Source organism: Pogoniulus pusillus, chromosome 4 (genome assembly GCF_015220805.1).
Source record: "Pogoniulus pusillus isolate bPogPus1 chromosome 4, bPogPus1.pri, whole genome shotgun sequence".
NCBI lineage: Eukaryota > Metazoa > Chordata > Aves > Piciformes > Lybiidae > Pogoniulus > Pogoniulus pusillus.
Genome location: NC_087267.1, coordinates 16,712,474 through 16,728,120, shown reverse-complemented (window position 1 = coordinate 16,728,120; position 15,647 = coordinate 16,712,474). Strand labels below are relative to the sequence as shown.

The 15,647-nt window shown below is 44.4% G+C and overlaps 1 protein-coding gene across 3 annotated transcripts in view; it reads right to left on the bottom strand.

The window, feature by feature from the left end:
* Positions 1-15,647, bottom strand: part of SRGAP1 (SLIT-ROBO Rho GTPase activating protein 1) — a 173,733-nt gene that overhangs the window by 87,600 nt on the left and 70,486 nt on the right. The window contains exon 1 of one of the 3 annotated variants that reach the window (XM_064142251.1): positions 8,113-8,201. The exons of the other annotated variants lie outside the window; for them this stretch is intronic. The gene's annotated coding sequence lies outside the window, so the exon portion shown is untranslated. Of the gene's footprint in view, positions 1-8,112; positions 8,202-15,647 lie in introns of those variants that run through there. 3 annotated transcript variants of the gene reach the window in all.

Sequence of the window (15,647 nt, the reverse complement as noted above, 5' to 3'; positions counted from 1 at the left end):
TAGGTGTCCCAGGAGCCTCCTCTTCTCCAGGCTGAACAACCCCAGCTCCCTCAGCCTGTCTTTGTAGCAAAGGTACTTCAACCCCCTGATCATTTTTGTGGCCCTCCTCTAGAGCTGCTCCATCAGGTCCATGTCCTTCCTATATTGAGGGCTCCAGAGCTGGGTGTGGTACTGGAGGTGAGGTTTCACCAGAGCAAAGTGGGAGAATCACCTCTCTGGGTCTGCTGGCCACACATCTTTCAATGCAGCCTAGGATGTTGTTTGCCAGGATGTGATTTGCCTGTATTTAGAGATCATATATCCAGTGATGCAGTATATTAACATAAACCAAAATACGCCAATTCAGAAGATACTCTATTGTCACAGTTATCACCTAGAGTAAAAGAGGAAAGCCTCTACATTGCTTATCATTATTTACATATGCACAATTGCTATGTATGATGTTTTTTCTTTCTTCTTTTATTTTTGAGATGGCTTCATTGGAGTTTTGTCATCTGCTCAAGCACAGTGTAACCCAACACTGTGAAGTAAACACGGGAGTAAACATTTTGTAACCACAACATATGTATATAATCTAAAAACAGTTTAATGTTATAACAAAGTCTTACAACTTTGTGATAGCAAAACAACGTGCCAGGAGCCACGTCCATGTAAATGTGAAGTTGTTGCTAAGCTTCATTCAGTTCCTAACAGAACCTTATTGTGGCCTTCCAGTATCTCAAGGGGGCCTACAAGAAAGCTGGTGAGGGACTTTTTATGGTGTGGATCCAAGCTAGAGGGAATGGATCCAAGCTAGAGAAGGGGAGATTTAAATTACGCATTATGAAGTTCTTCACCACTGGGACAGGTTGCCCAGGGAGGTGGTAGAAGCCCCATCCCGGGAGGTTTTTAAGGCCAGGCTGGATGTGGCTCTGCGTAATCTGATCTAGTGTGAGGTGTCTGTGCCCATGGCAGGGGGGTTGAAACTAGATGTTCCAACCCTGACAGTTCTGTGATTCTGTGATGTAACCATCCCGTGGATGAGAAGATTTTGGAATTCTTTGACATCTCACTTGTTTGAAATCACAGATTTGTCACTGTTGTAAGGGACCTCCAGAGATCATCCTGTCCAATGCCCCTACCAAGGCAGGATCAGGATCCCTTAGGGTATGCATAGGAATGCATCCAGGTGGGTTTTGAAAGGCTCCAGAGAAGAAGACTCCACAACCTCTTTGGGCATCCTGTTCCAGCACTACGTCACTCTCACTGTAAAGAAGTTTCTCCTCATGCTGAGGTGAAACCTTCTTTGTTCAAGTTGTATCCATTGTCCCTGATCTTATTCTAGTCATCAAATATAAAAGTAGTCTAAAAACCACTGCTAACATCATGGGGATCTGCGAACCAGTAAGTAGTAAGAACAAAGGAAAAAAAAATTGTCTGACAAAACTGATGCATTCTTAGTGATCTTAAAGAAGTTATGAAGGCAGAGATCCACTCTGCTGGAATTCAAAACATCTACATTGAAATACAATAGCAGGAGCACAGAAAACTGTTAAGCCAATATATTTACTGGAGGAAGAAGACACTGCAGTATTTTCTTCCAGATCTCCTTTGAGCTACCAGCTGCTGTGTTAATCATTAATGAAACCATCCATTTCTACAGCCTGGGAGGTGAACCAAAAAATTCACGGTTTGGTTTTCATTTTGTTTCAAATCAGTTCATTGGAAAAGGACCATGCCTCCAGCAAGGATGAGCCACTGCAATACAACACTGTTATCAATGACATTCATGTACACAGGAGCTGGAAGGTTACTAACAGATACAAAAATCCAGGATTTTTAGTGTCCAGTACTTTTAACACTGCAATCATAGATAATTCCTATGTACATGAAGCCAATTGCATTGAAGGGTCACTGATAAAAAGCAGCAATTTTGCCTGTAAGGTGGAGTTTAAACTAAATCTACGGCAATGTACATGTTCCTTTTAATTTGGCCATCTCCCTTTCCCACTACAAATTTGCTACCAGTCCCTCTTCAAGCAGAGAATTGCAGAACAAAGTCCAAGGCAGGACTCCCATCATGCCTCCTGTGCATACCAGTCTAGATTTAACACACTTAATAGCAGGGAAATGATTTTTGTATGCACAAGGTTAAAAAAAAACTGCAACAAGCTCTGTACAGAGCAACTATCTTCTCATTATTTTGTAGGTCAGTGGATCTTGCTGCTATAATTCCTTCTTTTTAGACAGGCTTTTACCATAGCAACAGTATAAAGAAAGATTTTAGAAACAGGAATCAGAAGTGAGTTAATGAACAACAAGGAACAGTTACAGAACAAGAAACAATGACCAAGGGACAACAGACACAACATGAGAGATTGCATGAGGTTTGTGATGCTGTCCCAAATTCCAGTGGACAGTAGCGGCTTCCTTCAAACTTGTATCTGAGAAAACAAATTTGGAACATAACCTCTGAAAGCTGGAGATACCCAAACTCTGAGACAGGTGATAAGTCAGGGATACAGGAGGAACTGTGGCTTTCTGGAGGAAGTTCCACAATTTCTGGCTATTTGAAAGAACAGGCCAGCTCCAAAGAGCTGAGCCTCTGGCCTCCTACTGGAAATGAAAAAAGGGAGATGTATAGTCTACCTGGGCCAGCTCACCAGTCTGTCCAGAAGAGACTTCAGCAAAGCAGTTCTCCTTCCAGTCCTTCATGTGCTTCTGCTCCAGCACTTTTTAATTCTTTTACTAATGAAGTATGTAATCACAGAGTAACAGAATCACTGAATCCAGCCTGTTGGAAGAGACCTCCAAGATCACCCAATCCAACCCTTGGTGCAGCACTGAAAGACCAACACTAAACCATGCCCCTAAGCACCATACCAGCAGGCTGAGGAGACAGAAATTAGATCAGTAGATGTGATTTTCCCTTTCTGATACGAGAAAGCTGTGGATTAAAAAAAAAGCAAATCCACAACAAATTAACAAACCCCCAACTAACCCTGACATAATACCCAGCCAGCCTAAGTGACTGTGCATCACAAAACCACAAGCATCCAAGTATTATTAACTAATGTAGGCTACATGTTACCTACTGCTATGGAAAAAAGCACCAGGGCAACGCTATCCTCTTTAACCAATCCACACATGTGATTTCCCTAGGGCTGCAAAGAGGGGCACCAAAAATTGTTGCACTGCACCCAAAGTAATAAATAACCAATATGACAAGTTAAAAACTAGTAGAGCACATACTCCATACATATGGAGGCAGGTGCAGCAGGCAGCAGAAGGATAACTGACATTGCTTTATTTTGCTGGCATATTAAAATTCAATGTCAAACTGATATCAGCTGTAATGGACAATGACATTGACCTATTCTGTTCTGCAAGGTGGCAGATGCCAAATGATTGCCAGGCTATTTTGTGCCAGGAACAAACTCTGGACAAACACCTTATCCTTTTCTGGAGAGCAGCTTTGAGTCCTACTCACTGGCCAAAGGCTGGCTCAAAAGGATTCCCATCCAGTTTGAACAGCCTGAAAAAAACCCTACCCTTTCTTCAATATTTGCACACAAAATCAAATTAAGGAAGCAGCAAATCTGACTATAATTAAAATCAATAACCTGGGTGAAGTTTTCTTTCTGAAGATTTTAATGTTAAAAGCTATTTCAACTGTGCCCTCATTGACAGCATCCTCTAGAACTACTGCAGCAAGTATAAAATTCAGGGTTTTTTTTTTGCAGCAGCCTTCAAGATGTGTCTCTAAACTTTCACAAATCTTTATTTTCTTCTGACAGGAGCTATATTAGTGCCCTATGAGAAAAAGGTAGTCAAGATTACAGCCGTTTTGAGAACTGAGAGTGGATGAAGTTGAAGTACTGACATAATCCAAATCACAAGCAGAAATAACTTGTCACAGTTACCTCTTTGCACACAGCACAGTATTTAAATAATGACTTATACAGCACTGCAGTAATGCAGCATACTACCCTGGAGGACATATGTGTAGCCAGTTACAGACTTGTGCTCCACCTGAAGGCACCCATGGTGAGCTCTACTGCAACATAACACACAACAGTGACTCTGTCCACTTAGCAGCAAAGAACAAAACTTGTCACCTTCACTTCCACATACACCAAAGCACAAGGTTCCATCCCATGTCCCAGAAAGCTGTGAGAGACCCCCTCCTGACCTCAGAAGCTGGACATTCAATAAAAACACAGTATTAACTAATCCACTACCAGGCCCACACTTTGCATGCAGACTGACACCCTGCTGCAGCACTCCCCCACAACCCCCACATCTCTGCTCCATGATGCTGCAGCGCTCCTGCTGTGCCACACCAGGATGTGCCTAGTCTGGTCAGCCCTTGGACACCTTCTGGACCACCATGAACCTTCACTGGCAACTCTAATGAATGCTTTGTGGTACCATTAGATGCCTGCTGTGAGCTGTTTCCCACTCGAGTCAACCCAAGAGCTGTTGTAGCCACACGATCACAGAAACATTCAGGCCGGAGAAGACCTTCAGGATCACCAAGTCCAACTCATAACCCTATTCTTCAAAGTTCAACTAAACCATATCCCCAAGGACCACATCCAGATGAACTCTAAACACACCCAGGGTTGGTGATCCAACCCCCTCCCTGGGCATCCCATTCCAAACCTGTGCGTTCGTTCCCTGAAAGCGTTTCTCACCAAGTCCGGCCTAAGCCTACCCAGCCGCAGCTCGAGGCCTTCCCTCCTGTTCTGTCAGAAGAGACCAGCACCAACCTCTCCACGAGGTCCTCTCAGGCAGCTGTGGACAGTGAGGAGGTCTCCCCTCAGCCTCCACTTTTTCACACTAAACAGGCCCAGCTCCTTCAGTTGCTCTTTGTAAGATTTATTCTCCAGGCCCTTCCCCACCTTCGTTGCCCTCCTCCATACTCAGTCCAGCCCCTCCACATCCCTCTTGTACTGAGGCGCCCAGAACTGAGCGCAGTACCAGAGGTGTGGCCTCGCCAGAGCAGAGTCTGCCACCCTCAACTCCATCTAAGCAGAACTAACTTGTGTGCTTGCAGAGCAGCCTTGGCATGAGGTCTGCTGTTGGCAGAAAGCTCTGGAAGGAGCTGCAGAGCCAGACGCTTCTCCCTGGTCACCCTCTGCTGCACTGCAAGCCTCCCGCCTCCCGCCTCAGCCTCAGACCAGCTCCAGCAAGGAGCTACGTTGAAGCCACGATTACAGTTCACAGACTGTGCAGGCACATGAGTCCAGCAGTGTTACTGGATGAGAATACAAACTCTCTCGGGGTCCCATACTGGGAATGACTGCAAAAGTAAGCTGCTTGTCAAAACCATCTGAGAGTACAAACAGGCTCTCAGAAGCTGCACCTGCAGGTTTTATCTGACTGGGTAACCTCGGACAAAGCTGCATCACCTCCCACCTTTATCTCCTTCACAACAAATGTAACGTTTTACATTAGCTTTGAAACACTCAGAAACATCTCATCAAGTGCCCTAAGGACAATACATAGGGTCTTAGTCTTTGTATTCCCAAACTATTACAGCTTGGTCATTTTTTTCACCCTCAGTTAACTATTGACACACATGTCCCTCATTCTCACATTCATGATACCCAGATCATACTTCAGAGGAAAAGATTCAGACCTTAAATTCTTCCTAAATATAATGTGGTGACTGAAATGTGCTTGTAATTAACCAGATAGTGGAGCATTTTGCAGTTCCTTCTTGAAGTCTACCTGAGTATTTAGCATAAGAATGGCTGGTATCTGAGCCTACTGCTAGAAGCTTGGGTGCTGCAGAGTTTATCCCAGCCTTCTGCCTTTGTAAGGGCTTGCTTTTGGCTCCTCTGTCAAGATGGTACAGCTGAACACAGCTGGCCAGCACCTGCAGCTCAGATTTTATTTCAGGAAAGTGCTTAGCTCCAGCCCACTAAGGCTGCTGCCAGCAGAGAAACTGCTGCAGGTATCGCTGAGAGGGGGCTGGAGGTGCCCCGAGGCACAGTCAGTAGCCCTCAATGCTGTGCCACCTCTAGGATCAGTTCTTCCACACATCCCAGGGACATTATCCTGACTCTCAACAGACAAAATGTTAAAAACGATGAGAGAGGTATCAGCCCTGTGGTGGGTGCTTTGGCTGAGCTGCTTATAGTCCTCTCTGAGATACACAGCCTAAAAGCACTAGTGCTGGACAAGCTTTTGTGTCTCAGAGACATGACTAGAAAGCTATTTCTGTGTTTCTATGACAAACGGTGAGGGAAGCTCTGCAGTCAGCAGGGCCTCTGGTTCATGTTCTCTTCCAGGTCCTTGCTGCCGTTTTCCTGGACCACAAGTAGGAAATTCCACTTCAAAAGCCAGGAAATTCCACCAGCCTGAGAGCTGATGAGAGATGCTGGGGGAAGGATCTTGCAGGCTGCTGCAGAAATGCTTTTAAATAGATCATGAGACTGTCCCACAACATTAACTTTCTATGACAGACTAGTGGAAAGCACTTTCCTGTGTTCAATGGGCAAGTAAGAAGTATGGCTGCATGTTCTTGAGCTTTGGAAGGCAGAACTTGTGTAGACTTCGTTCTTTTCCCCTGCTGATTTCACTCAGGACACTCAGCATACGGCTTTATGCATATTTATGCTTAAGTGAAACCTCTGCAATGCACACCTCACCTCTAAATTTACTGTTTGGCTTCTTGCCATTTCCCAGAGAATTCATTTTGGAGATTCTGGGTTTATTTTTTTGGGGATGTAGTTGAAGTTGCCTCCCAAAGAACATGTCTCTAGGCCTGTTGAAATGGATGGTGAGTGAGAATCAAGTCTGGTAGCTGCTAAGTTGTATAAAGGGTCAAGAATCTGAAGCCCTTGTTGACATCTGTCAACCCTTTTAAAAACTATAAAACTCATTCATTCAAGCACTTTGGCATGCTTCAAGATAAAAAACATCTTTGTGCAGCCATTAGCTTTCTTGCTGATGCAGAAGGCGTTTGAAGGATGAAGACAATTGTTTACAGGTCACTTCAGTTGTGCTGAAACAAAGAGAAGAGAGAAAGAACAGATTCTCTCCTTGCAGCTGCAAACTTCATTCTGCACATCCGAGCAAACACACTCCCGACTATTGCAGTCACAGACTGCGGAACAACACGCTCCCAACCAGAACTGCACAACTGAGGGATCCCAGTGGACAGGATTCAAAAAGGGTGGCTGTATTAGGGCACCTTCTAGTTCCCCTTGAAATGGGAAGACATGTCTGTTAGGAGCCAAGAAAACCTCCATACGTAGCTGAAGAAGCTTTTCTTCTTGTTGTTCTTGGACGAATGCCCTCCTGCTATTCACAGCCACAGCTGCTCGTCACTTGGCTGCCTACAGTCCAAACCTGAATGGAAGGCAGTGTGCCAGCTCACGACTTGGCAGCACACTTCTTGCCACAGAGCTCCTGCCAGCTGACCGTGGATTTAAACAGGCAGTCTGTCTGCACCACATTTTGAGTGCAGCGACTGCCCCTTTGCACACATAACTAAGCACTGGCAACTACGCCGTACCAAATCTTGAGCATGGCATACTTTGTCCTGGTCACAGGAGCTGGGACTCTGAGTGCAAAAATTTCCATCCCTCAGAGAGGGAACTTTGTTTTGCTCAACAGTAAAATTGCAGTTCATCTCGAGAACAAGAGAGTGCAAAGCACAAGATGCCTCTTCTGATGCAAAGTCTTTGGCCAGTATGATCCAGCTCTCACCTCCTGCTGCAGGAGCAGATGCTCCCCTGCAACCCAACTGCCCCAACTCATGACTAGCAAATAGGCTCTGCAAACCACGAACACACCAAAAAAAAAAGAACAACACAGAATCCACATCGAATAAGCCTCAAAGCACATTTAAGAAGCACAAAACAAAGCAGAAAGTAACCCAACCGTGGAGTTTGTGGCAAAGGCCTGTAGCCTGAGAGAGGAAAGAAAAAAGACAGACAGAGAGATAGAGAAAGAGAGAGAGTGTCAAGGAGTCTGCACATCCTTGTCTGCCAAGCAGACAGGCGATCATGCAGCAGGTGCTAAAAACCCATTTAGGCCACACAAACTGTCAAGATCTATGTGACAACTTATTCTGAAGGGCTTCGACCATGATAGGGATTTTATGCTTGTTAAAGATACCACGAGTCTCTCCTTGCAGACTTAAAATTTTGGGCACATGAGAAAATTAAAAGGCAACTTGGTATGTCCAAATCTTTCTTCTCTTCTCATCAATGAGGCATCTGCCAGAACAGAAAAATGACTCATGGCTATTTTTTTTAGTAATTCTTTGGCACAGCGTCTGGAATGCTGGATTGATACAACCACTACAAGAGAAAAAACCCTCAGCAAATCATACCCCTTCATGGCCATAGATTTATATAAGTCTCTTATTTAACTTAGCTATTATAGACTGCTGTGATTGCTCTCACTGGTAGATTAAATGTATCCTTCCTTCTGGTTATTTTCCCTGCATAAATTACCCTTTTTCTTTACAGAACACAGCCTACCTTTAGCCATTCAGCAGAATTCACCCAGTACATGCTCTGTGCTATATTCTTGTTACACTTGCTCCCTTGCTCCTCTGTGTTTAAGCTGTAAATTCTACATTTTAACTAGTACCTAAGAAAATGTTATTTCAGCTATGTCACTTCATTTCTACAGTAATAAAAGCAGTTTTAGCAATGATCAATCTCTCATCTCCCAGAAAATTCATTTTAGCAAAAGATCAAGGCTTGGAAGCTGAATTTTTGCCTCCCTGAAATTGAGCTCTGTCATTAACTTAACTCATGCTGGGATTAGTATCTTCCCTTAAACTTACAAGAAGCTTATGCTTATCCAACAGACATACTGCTATCAAAGCAGTCAATCTTCTACCCTCTTACATCCAGGATACAGAACTTTCCCAGGTCACCACATCTCATTACCAGAATTTCTACAGAGAGGACTAACCCATAGAGGAAAAAAAAGTCTTTCTTGTCAATTACACTCCATGAATATTGTCAGAGCAGGGAAAAAAAGGGCAGATGTAGCTCAGACCACTCATATCAGTGTCATTACAGATCAGCTTCAGTCTCTTCAGAAACCTTCCCAAAAGTAAGTAGCTATAATCAAAATAACTTCCCAGTAGCTGTTTACACAGCAGAGAAGCATGCATGAACTCTGGAGAGCTGCCCACTGTGCACTGATGGCAGCATGCAGGTGGACAGGGTGGAAGTGGCCAGGCTGGGGAAGGGAGCAGCAGAACTTGGCACATGCAACTACCACAAGATCAGGACTGTATGAAAAAATTCAACAGGATACATACAAATGGGATGATCTTTGGGGATCAGCAGAAAAGCCTTCTGATGTGAACACACAACTGCTGGACAGGTCAGGTGGATTTACTGCTCCCCAAATGCTGCATCTGTTCTGCAAATTAAACCAACCTACAAGGTATTGGTTTTGGGTGGCAGCCATTTCTCTTCATGGACAAACTGCTGTCGAGTTTTACCTTTCCAGATGTATAACACTTAGCTGTTGTACTTTTATTTCGGGTCACCTGGAACTTCCGCCCCCAAACCCTCCTTTTTATAGAAATTCTCTCTTACAGGATCACAGAATGTTAGGGGCTGAAAGGGACCTCTGCAGATCTTTTAGTCCAACCTCTGTGGCAGAGCAGGACCACAGAATCTAGTGCAGCTCATGCAGGAACACATCCAGACAGGGCATGAAAGTCTTCAGGGAAGGAGACTCCACAACCTCTCTGGGGAGCCTGGGCCAGTGCTCTGTCACCCTTGTAGTAAAGAAGTTCTTCCGCACGTTGAAGTGGAACTTCCTGTGCTGCAGTTTACATCCATTGCCCCTTGTGCTATCACAGGGCACAAGTTAGCAGAGCCTGTCCCTTGCTTCCTGACACCCAGCCCCCATCTATTTATATACATTTATTAGATCTCCTCTCAGCCTTCTCCTCTCCAGACTAAACAGCCCCAGGGTTCTCTGCCTTTGCTCATAAAGCAGTACTCCAGTCCCTTCACCATCCTTGTAGCCCTCCACTGGACTCTATCCAGCAGATCCCTGTCCCTCTTGAACTGGGGAGCCCAGAACTAGATGCAAAAACCTTGTTTTTCACATGCAACTATTTGGTCACTGCTACATTGATTTTCACAATTTCCCTTGTAAGTAGCAGCAAAAAGGAGGAAACTCTCAGGCAAATGGAAGATGCTGTATTTCCTTCATAATTTGCTCATTGGAGACAGCATTCTGAGCGTGTAAGAGCTGCAGAAGCACTAGGGAATCCTGAGTCCTGCCTCACACTGCTCAACGATCTCAACATGGCAGATTTAGGTCCACTTTTTTCACTCCTATTTTTATTAAGTCATGACTCCTCTAATTAAATTTAGATGATAGAAAATATCTAAACCAGATTTCAGACTTCCCTAAGTGCTATGATTATCACAGTAATATCCAAGTGCCAGTTAGAAAATAAGATCTGTGGTAAAAGCGAGTTCCCAGATACTTTGCTCCTTCAGAACTCTAATTTTAGATGCTTTTTCTGCTTCTCATTTCCCCAAACCCCAAGAATTTTCTTGAAAGATGTAATATAGTCAACAAACATTTCACATCATTCTGCCCTAGCTGAGGTTAAGAAGTACATGTCCTCACTTTGGAGTCTGTGCATTAAGCACAAAATACTTGTTAGCTACAGCACCTGCTTTCAAAAGGTTCTTCCAAAGTGTCTTCAGAGTGCAGAACACAGTATAAAGGTAAGTATACAGCAGAGAAAAAAAATATCAGTTCAGGAGAGGCTGAGGGAGCTGGGGTTGTTTAGCCTGGAGAAGAGGAGGCTCAGGGGTGACCTTATTGCTGTCTACAACTACCTGAGGGGTGGTTGTGGCCAGGAGGAGGTTGCTCTCTTCTCTCAGGTGGCCAGCACCAGAATGAGAGGACACAGCCTCAGGCTGCGCCAGGGGAAATTTCGGCTGGAGGTGAGGAGAAAGTTCTTCACTGAGAGAGTCATTGGACACTGGAATGGGCTGCCCGGGGAGGTGGTGGAGTCGTCGTCCCTGGGGCAGTTCAAGGCAAGGTTGGATGTGGCACTTGGTGCCATGGTCTAGCTTTGGGCACTGTGGTAAAGGGTTGGACTTGATGATCTGTGAGGTCTCTTCCAACCTTGGTGATACTGTGATACTGTGATACTGTGAAAACCTGAATGATGGTAAGCAGCTTCCTTCCTTGTAAGCTGGGCGATGACAGGTTAAGTTCTTGTCATGGCTAGCACAACGCTCACGATGGAACTGAATCTGGGCAGTGCAGCAGTGCCCATTCTGTGATAGACCCTGCATTACTTGTGTGCCCATGCTCCCATGAAATGACCTCAGGAGAGCCAGCACAAATCCTTTACCTCTGGAGAAGCACAAGCTTCCCTATCACATGGATGTGAGCACTATTTCATTCTCTTAATCATAGAACCATAGAATCAACCAGCTTGGAAGAGACCTCCAAGATCATCCGGTCCAACCTAGCACCCAGCCCTAGCCAGTCAGCTAAACCATGGCACTAAGTGCCTCATCCAGGCTTTTACTGAACACCTCCAGGGACAGCGACTTCACCACCTCCCTGGGCAGCCCATTCCAATGCCAATCACTCTCTCTGGGAAAAACTTCCTCCTAACATCCAGCCTAGACCTCCACTAGCACAACTTGAGACTGCATCCTCTTGTTCTATTGCTGGTTGCCTGAGAGAAAAGACCAATCTCCCACCTGGCTTCAACCTCCCTTCAGGTAGATGTAGACAGCAATGAGGTCACCCCTGAGCCTCCTCTTTTCCAGACTAAACAACCCCAGCTCCCTCAGCCTCTCCTCATAGGGCTTGTGTTCCAGGCCCCTCACCAGCTTTGTTGTTCTGCCACAATAAAGATCTGTCGTCCTTAATATCTCAGGTGGACAACTGACAAGTGAAAACGTCTGAAGGCTTTTTCTAGAAATGAAATGTTGAGAGATGTGTCTTTCCTTGCCAAAAAAAATATTCTGAGCCCTGAGTAGGTGACACAGCTAAGTCAAGAGTTGTGCTGGTAGCAGTTCAAGGCAGGAGCTCCTTAGCAGCAGGACAAGTGAGAAAGCCATAAAAACTGCTCATCAATCAGATATGGCCTCTCCTGTATGTTGATGACTATCACTGCAATAAAACTCAGGAATTAATAAGTAGAGAAAATGTCCTCCCTACATCCTGTGAAAATGACTCTTCAGGCATGGCACATCTTTAAGAGGTCAGTAAAACACTTTTAGTATGACACAGACCCTGCTGCATGCCACAAACAAGAGCACACATTTGACCCAGCCATGATTTTCAGCCACAGCTTTTTAAGTCCCAAGGTGAAGTCACAGACTGCTTAAAGACAAAATCACAATTTGTGCTGTATGCCAGGATTTCAGTCACATTCCTCTTCAGCCCAACCTAACATGGTACAAAATACTTTCCCTACTTCTCATTTAAGTTTGGCACAGCAAACTCCTAAAACTGTAAACTTAATACATTGAGCACTTCTGTATTTTTCTACAGATCTACGGTGCTCCTTTTCATCGCTGACACAAACAAGCTATGTCACTGGGACATCTTCCACACCAGTTTTAAAATGTTATGTTCACATCCCATGTTAACTACTCACCTGAATACATCCCTGTAGTTGCATAATGCCTCGCCTACTCTAGCCAAAGTGTGGTAAAGACAATGAGCCTGTCTGCCTTAGCTGCTGCCAAACATCTGGGCACAGTATGAGCTTCTGCCCATAAGCACCCTTCTTGCTGGCACCAGATGTGCTGGGCTCAGGGAGGGTAGCAGGGACCAAGAACTGTCCTCACTGCCTTGTACCAGTCAAGTGCCTCCACAGCAGTGGAGGACTGGAGCTTCTTCCTTGCCTGTTCTTTCAGTGCTGAGGGAGGGATGGTTGCCTACCATTCAATAAATCTTTGAATTGTATCACCATGCTTTGTAGTCCTTGTCAAGGTTTATCTGTGCAAATGCAGGTCTTGCTGGTAAATGTCTCTGTCAGACCAGACAGATCTTGATCTGCATCATTTTTTTAGCAGAGACATGGCCTGAGTGTGAGAGGAAAGTCTCAGTGCGTGACTATTTGCCTTCTGATAGGTTTAGAAGTCATTTGGATGTGGTATTTGAGGGGAATGGTTTAGGGTGAACCTTGTAGCATAGGGATATCAACTAGATTTGGTGATCTGAGGGTCTTTTCCAATCTGAATGCTTCTGTGATTCTGTCTGTGAGAATCCAAAAAAAGGGGAAGATTCTAATCGTTATGTTGGCTGATTAGAACTACCACAGAAATAGCTGTAACAGGCAAGTACTTTAATGCCACTGCATTAATGAGAGGATATAAATTCTGCCAAGCTTCATATACATGTCTGTATACTGCTCTGATCTGGTAAGAGATGTAATTTCTAAGTGAGAAAACACAATGCCTACCTCAAAGGAAAAAATTCTGACAAGTCTGAACTCAATTACTCAAAGCCACAAATTCCACCAACAGCAGCTGTGAAAAAACAACTACTATAGTGTTAGAGAGCAAATTCTTTGTTCCATCTTTCTGCTATGGGGAAGCATAAATTGGATCTTGGACCATATTTAATTAAATGTATCCTCAGTTGCTACAGTAGGAGGAGAAAAAAGCCCCCCTAATGGGAATAGGAAAAAAGTATCCACTTTGAGATTGTTTGTAGGGAAATTACTCAAGGGTAAGATGAAGAATAGCATCTGCTGATAAGTGAACTTTGGGCTAAAATAATTTGCATATTTGCAGCTCCTCTGGAAATAATCTTCAATCTGTTAGAGATGAAATATCAAAAGTAGCAGCATTTAAAGATGGTGATTTGCAGAACCCACTATCTGCATTATCTTCCTGTACTAGTTCACTGGTTAGCCTACTCTGCAAACGTCTCTCTCAGAGACATTAGGGTGGTTAGGGTATCTAGCAGGGCTCCTGTGACTGCCCTGTGGAAGCAAAGACACCAAGAACAGCTGTAGGAAGCAGATGTGGCACTGAGAGCACTGGAAGGCCAAGGGAGGAATCCTTGACATATTACTTAGTTCAAGATTTTTTATTTTTAATAAAGCAAAGAAGCCATAAAGCCCCATATTTATTGCCTATGTTTTTAGACTAGCTCCACCTGGAAGTAGACACTCTGGTACGAAAAGCACTGCTGGAGTAAGTAAAGGAGAAGGTTTGCAATGTGCAGGGGGAGCAGTGGCTCCTATGCCACTTCTGAGGCTAAAATGAAATTGAACCCGAGCCACTTAATTTTTCTGTGTATAAACTGCCAGCTGTGAGAAGCACATCAACAGCTGTCACAGCTGGATGGCAAAGTGGTTTGGTAATTCACTGAAAGAGGTGTGCATGAAAGATGTGATACCTGTGATAGGAAAGCTCTCTGTCCTGTAAGAAGATGTATAGGGTTAACCCTCCAGGGTAAGTAACCTTGAACCTGACCCAGGGTGGTCTTGACCCCTCCCCAGAGGTGGGTCTGAACACCACCAGGTGATGGTTAGCCCACTTCCCCTTCCTATCTAAAGATCCATAAAAGCAGGGGGGCTTCCTGTTTCTCACTCTCTGTGCTCCATGCCCCTGTGCTGCCTGCCCCCCCCGCCATGCTTACCACCATCACCATCCTGTTCCTGTTTCGCTTTGTTTCACCACATGGCCATCACCCACGAGGCAGACAAAGCCATCACCATCACCATCACAATCGGGTTGTATTTACACATATTGTATTTGCTTTCCCTTCCCTATACCCTTTGTAACTTCCCTACCTCAGATTTTTTTTTAAAGTTATTGTTAAACTTTTCTTTGTTTTTAACTTCCAAATCAAGCGAGGTTCATTTATTTGGGTGTGCTGACCTTTTCTCTCTCTACATCTAATCCCTTTCTTTTGGGGAAGAAGGAGGGAGAGGGAAGGGCACTCTATAAAAATTCTTACTGGTTCTATCAAATTTATTTGAGTCTCTGGAAATTTCAATTAGAACAGAGACAGAAGGCTATCCTCCAGGCATGACTAAAAATCTAGAGGGTCTTTTGGTAAAAGTCGATGCAGCAAACATGGATACTGACTGGGGAAAAAAGCAAGGGTACTCAGAAGGACAAGCCAGACATGCCAGCAAGTGATACTGATCTCACAGGCTTCTGTCCATTTGCCAAAGGAGGCATTGTTCTCAGCAAAGAACACCAGGAATACTCTAAACGCTCCTGATTCTAGTTTTACAGTGGTGCTGCAGTTCCATATGTTGACCTTTTTTTTTTTCCTTAAATGAAGATGAGCCAGAGTCAGTCATCAGAAGTGGGCAAAGCTGAAACAAAAGGATTAACTATGGACTAAAAGTCATGAGGCAGGTTGGTGCACACTCAGCCTAGATGAACCTAGGGGTGCAGTGGACATGGCACTGACAAGAATGTTTTGCCCCTCCCTGAAAGTGGCTGCTGTGACCAATGGACTAGAAAGCATCTCCAGGAAAGGAGCAAGAGGTTCAAGAGATGTCAGCATATTCTAGGCAAGCAAATCACATCAATTAAGTTACTGAAGCTCTGGTCAGAAGTACTTACAAAACAACAGTAGGTAGAGAGAAAAGGAGAAACCAGAGCGGTTCCTGGAAAATAAAACTGTATAGTCAAAAGCTATTAGAGTTACTTGAGCTT